Source organism: Brassica napus, unplaced genomic scaffold (assembly GCF_020379485.1).
Source record: "Brassica napus cultivar Da-Ae unplaced genomic scaffold, Da-Ae ScsIHWf_797;HRSCAF=1143, whole genome shotgun sequence".
Classification (NCBI taxonomy): domain Eukaryota; kingdom Viridiplantae; phylum Streptophyta; class Magnoliopsida; order Brassicales; family Brassicaceae; genus Brassica; species Brassica napus.
In genome coordinates this window covers 153,698-159,769 of record NW_026016844.1, presented here as the reverse complement: position 1 = coordinate 159,769, position 6,072 = coordinate 153,698, and the positions used below count along the sequence as shown (strand labels likewise).

At 31.8% G+C, this 6,072-nt stretch overlaps 1 pseudogene; it reads left to right on the top strand.

The window, feature by feature from the left end:
- Window positions 1–821: 821 nt before the first annotated feature.
- On the top strand, window positions 822–5,576 carry LOC125605645 (annotated as a pseudogene).
- Window positions 5,577–6,072: the final 496 nt, after the last annotated feature.

Genomic DNA, 6,072 nt, shown 5'->3' with positions numbered 1-6,072 from the left:
TCGGTGAAATACTCCAAAATAAAAGTAACAGATCAGGAGGCCTTACCTGGATACATATTGTATCGGAAGAATCTACCAAGATCTTCTGCCTGCATGCAGATTAAGCAAACATCAATAAGTTAAACAATTCTTCCATATTTGAAAACATATATATATAATAATGACAAATTAAATGGTAGAGTATGTAAACACATGTTTCTACCAGCGTGAGTTAGAACACCGCCGTATTTAAGAATCATAAGGGCCTCTACAGTTTCTTTCTTCTTCGCCTTCACCATCCCACTTCAGCGGCTTCAGTTGAACCTTCCTGTATATTCATGAGAAATTTTCTCTCTGCGCCATTCCAAAAGGTTCTCTGCTGTGAGAAAATGACCTCATGAATTAAATAAAAATGCATAATGCTAGCTTACTTATAAGATAGTATATTCAACAAAAAAAATGATATAAGATAGTATTACTAAATGATACTATGTAATACTTTTCCCGGACTATATTCAACAAAAAAAAAGTACTAAAGAACCTCTTCAAGAACTACTTTAACTTGGCGAAGCTTCTCAGCATGTTCACGGTCTTCTGGATCACGACCTGGTCTACATATAAAAAAAGGAAGACCATATGTCGTTACCAGTATTCAACACATGAAAAGATAGACCATACATGCTTTTTGGAGACAAGACACAAAGAGTTGAATTCAGGATTCTACTTTGTACGGGGAACTAACATTCTTGTTGCATCTAATAGGTCGTGCAACTGACTGCACTTTTTAGTTTTGTCTACAAAAAGAAGAAAAATATATAAAGGAATAAAGGCTCTGATAAAAGATGGATGACAGAAAAGCTGGAGCCTCTCGCACCTCAGCTCTTGGCTTTCCACCATTGTACTTCAGCATCAGGTTTAACAGTTTCTCCTCTGTAACATTTAGTTTCACCTTCTGTTTTGGAGTTCGATCGCCACTGTCATGTAATAACAAAATTTTAACAGATAGAAGTATAGAGGAGGTAAATGTGATTTATATGCTAAGAAAATACACTGTCGAATAACAGCAATGACACAACGTAGCTCTTCTGAGTGCCCATTGCCTTGGCGGGTTAGTCCTTTATTAGGCTGTACAGGTTTATTGAACTTTCAAGGCAAAGGGGGTGGCAGAGTCGATGAAAGATGAGAGCCTTTGCGTGTAAACACATTTTTCTTAGCACACAAGCAGCATCGTCGTAATACATTAATAGTATGAGAGGAGAGATTTGTGAATAATACTTTAAAGAATGAAAAGAGAATGTTTGTATTTTAAAACTTTGGGTGTCCCCTATATAACAGTTGATTTATTTTTCATATTAATGACGCACAATATTTTGCATAATAAATAATGAAATCGTTTAAAGAAATGTATAAATGTGTATTGTCAAAAAATGATTTGCATATGATGTGATATTGTGCGTAAGTAATCCATATTAGAAATGTAAGTTTTAAAAACAAACAATCTAATTAGAAACATTAAAATATTTTGTAAGCAATGTAATAAATATGATATCAACATGCGTAAGTTTACCGTTTGAATAATAATGAAAGTTTTTAATATTTGTCTTAATTCTAAATCTTGCCAAGGTAAACTAAATCGCTAATATTTAATGATTTCAACTTACGCAAGTAATTCATATTGTGAATAAGTGATTTGCATATTTAATGATTTCAACTTGTGCAAGTAATACATATTAGAAAGGTAAGTTATTAAAAACAATTTATCGATAAGTTATTTGCATATTTAATGATTTCAACTTGCGCAAGTAATCCATATTAGAAAGATAAGTTATTAAAAACAAACAACCTGATTAGAAACATTAAAATATTTTCTAAGCAAATGTAATTAATATGATATCAACATGCGCAAGTTTACTGTTTGAATAATAAGAAAAGTTTTTAATATTTGTCTTAGTTCTAAATCTTGCCAAGGCTAAACTAAATCGATAATTATTATCCTCTAGCTATATATGGGCTTAACGAAATCGACAATAGTTTTGGACTTATCTACATAAGCGATTGATTAAAATAAATGAAAAATAAAATTCAAAAAAAAATCGACCAATTAAATTATAATAATTTTTTTGAGAAGCTATAAATTAATGCCACATCAGCAGAAATCACTAAAGTGACTTCTCTTTTAACGTATAGGGGAATATATAACTTTGTTTCTTTTATATATCTAAAACTAAAAACCGGGATTTCTTTCAGCATTTGTACTTTTTAAAGTATCAAAAGTATATATATATATATATATATATATATATATATATATATATATATATTATCCATATGGAGATGGCCAGATGTGAGAGGGTCCTTCTAACATCATGTCTTTCTATGGTTAGAGAAGGGCAGTTTTTGTGGAACTTAATTAACCTTTCGAAATTGAGAGTTCTAATGTAAACAGTTCATTTCACCGCTGTTAATAAATAGTCGTCGTTTAACAAAAAAGATAATAATATGGAAAATTATTTTATCTGTTTATGTATAATCACAATGAGTGAAAACATGTTTAGTCCTGATTAGACCAGTGAAAATGTCTTACAGTTCATGCTTTATTTTCTCTCTGAAAATGTTTAGTGATTTAATTTTAGGATATGAACCGATAGTTAAAATCTGAATTGGCACACACTCTGTTCATCACCAGCGGTGTTTTTGCTCATTCTTCTTCTTTTATAATACTGCACAACAGTTTATAGTAATTTAATTGTTCCTTTTTAGTAAAAAAATTCAATTTTTTAAATATTAGAAAATACTTAAAAATAATCCAGAAATACTCACAACTAAAAGTAATAAATCATAGCAAATAACTTTTTTATGCAAATACTTCAAATAATTAACAAATGATCATTTTTAACAAATCAGGTATAAGTCCAAATTTTGATTAATTGTACAAAGTAAATTAAGTATCAAGGTGCTGGGCACAAGCTTTGCTATATGCCTGGCATATATATGTTTAATAATACCAACCCCCCCCCCCCTCCCCCCCCCCCCCCCCCCCCCGCGCCCTATCAACTAAAACCATTCTCTTCATTTGTATGGTATCTTTTAAAATACATACACTGAGGCAAGACAGTTGCGCCAAACTGACGGGGATGATCCTGATCATCATACCACTGCCGGTTATACCGATGATTTGGGCCTATTTCTCCGGGTAATAGTCCGGGCATTGGTCACAAGATGAAAGAAAATAATGAATTTGTTGAAGGGTTTAAAGATAATTCCAAGCCTAGGACAACAGGGCATAGTCCCGGCGTTGGACATGCTGTCAAGAATAATGAACCTAAAAGCGTTATAAAATGTTTTAATAGTTTAGCGTACTTCTTCGTGCTTTTACTTAATTAATATGTGTCTTTAACTATTTTAATTGTTGTTTTACGTGATATTTTAACTTTGTTCCAAAAGGTGATATTTAAATTTAGTATCTGTACTTTATGATATGCTATTTGTAAGTTGATCGATTAAGAGTTACATTAACTCATTAACTAATAAAATTAAATATGATTTCTGCGCTTAATTGATTTGAAACTTTGTTTTTGCATGAGTTTGCATGTTAATATAAATACAGATACTTCGTTGTGAGATTCTTAATTACTACTTGCCCCCATGTGCAAAAGGTAAGACTTGCGAAGCACATGAAGAAAGGCTCTGGAGATCCTTTAGATTTATATACATATTTGAAAGATATATTATACTACGTGTTTGGATTTCTTAAATACAATAAAAATGGTTGGTGGCGCAAATTAAAGAAAGGTTTAAAGATTTCCAAATTAGGGAGAAGAAAACGACCCAAGTGAGTTCTATTGGCTACTACAGGCTACAGCTAATAATTAAATATAGCTCATCTTAATAAAAAAGTGATTATAAATTTTACTTTTTTCATTCATGCTCCCTTTAGTTAAAGTTGACACGGTACAATATAAATATAGAAAATGATTGTAATAAAATAACAAATCTTGTTGCAGTTGGACTGATGAAATTTATAATTAAAAATTTATATTGTTTACCACCAAAAAATACGCAAGGCTATTATTTTGTTGAACGGTGAAGTAATGCATTTGGTGAGGGTGAAAAAAGGCAACGGGATTAGAACCATTCACTTTTCACTAATAAAATTTAATAATTGTAAAACAAACCTGCAACGTAGAAGTCTACTTAGTCCAGTGATTTGATTAAATGTTCATTAATTTATATCAAGAAATCTGAGGTTCAAAATCCAGAAAATGCAAATTATGCATATTATGAAGAAAAATGGTTACAAGAGATCTTCAGCATGGTGCATGGCGTATCATCGAACATAGATCTCATAGGATGACTCGGAGTGATGCAGTCCGACGTGCATTCTCATATGATAGTAGAATCGTCTATGTAATATGTTCTCATCGTTTTAATAGCATAATTTATCAGACGTTAAAAAAAACTCTGCAATATGAACAAGGAACATGCATGAGACCACTGCTTGCATGTATGCGTTAAGCTAGATGGGCTTCCAACTTAAAACTTTGGTGATAAGTGGAGTGACTCATCTATCCTATATACTACTAAGGATTTATTCCAACATCCGATGTGAAATCTTTGTCCCTAATACGTCCCCTCGATATGATAATTTTTTTAGCATCAATTTCAGAATATTTGGGCAAGGATCGGACCGAATTTGGGCTGGATCGATAGTGGATCAGGTTGGATTGTGTGGATCGGGCTCTGATACCATATTAAGCTAGATGAGCTTCCAGAGTGGTTCATCTATCTTATATATTACTAAGGATCCCTTCCAACATCGGATGTGAGATTTTTATCTCTAATAGTATGCATCATGCAGGAATACATGTATTCCATATTAACATTTTAACCAAAAAAAAAAGGAACAACTAAAACTTGCCAAAATAAATTACATATTCAAAATACATGTATGCACCAGCCAGGAATAGAATCCAAATTTATATCGTGGTAGGGTATTATCCTACCATGCATGAGACCACTGATTTATTTAATTGTTATGGTGCATTGACATTTAGAAGTACAAAATATTGCAATCTTGTTTTCATGTTTTAGGCTGTTAATGGTTAATAAATCAAACATGATCTTTTTAAAAATTTACATTTTAATGGTTTTGGGATTAATTTTGTAATTTTTATGGTTTTTGGGGGATTCTTAAAATTCAAATTTTTTTGTCTTCTAAAAATACCACAAAAGTATAAAAAATTATAATAATGTGGTTTGGAAAAGGATTATACAAAGAATTTAAATTTTTGGTATCGTGTAAATTTAAAAAGCTTGGTTGTATTTTTTCAAACAATCATAAAATTGGTAAGTTACAACCAATACCTCGCGGTTATATTGTACTGGAGTCGATACCTGAATGCTAAGTATGGTCCTGTACCATGGTTCCATTTCTATATAGTAGCAAAACTTTAATTTAAAGATCATATTTATTCAGCCATCACAGGTCAGTAAAGTGTGTAGTAGCTATGTTCTTGTCACTAGAACTATTCGATTTCATGGTCCATTCATTTTGTTAGTCAACGCCATACCCATGATTTTTAAACTTTATGTTGAGATTCACCTAGTCTCTTCGGAGAGGCTCCTCGTCGGAACTAGAGCTGGTCTTGTTCGTTCCGCCTTATTCCAAACTTTGCTGTTTAGTTTATTCAACGTCGATTCCGACTATTTCATGCTCACGTTAATAGTCTATTCAGGGACGCATCTGATGATTTCCCACAGTTTTCCTGTTGTCGAGCAAGTATCTCTCGTTTACTTGTTATCTCTTGTTATGTTGTTCTGTTTCTGCATTATGTTGTTCATTGAAGATTTCTCCAGTTACTATCTTGTTACCGTTGAGCTTAGTTCCGAATATAATCGTTTAGACTTTTTTCGTTTTAATATAATCGTTTAGTTGACAAAAAAAAAAGCAAACTCTTTGGATTACTGTAATATTTTACTTTGCACACTGAAGACTCAGTAAATTGATATAATATTTGAGATACAAATTAACAGTCTAGTATTACTTTTTTTTTGTAACAGCAAATTGATATAATATTTGAGATACAAATTAAC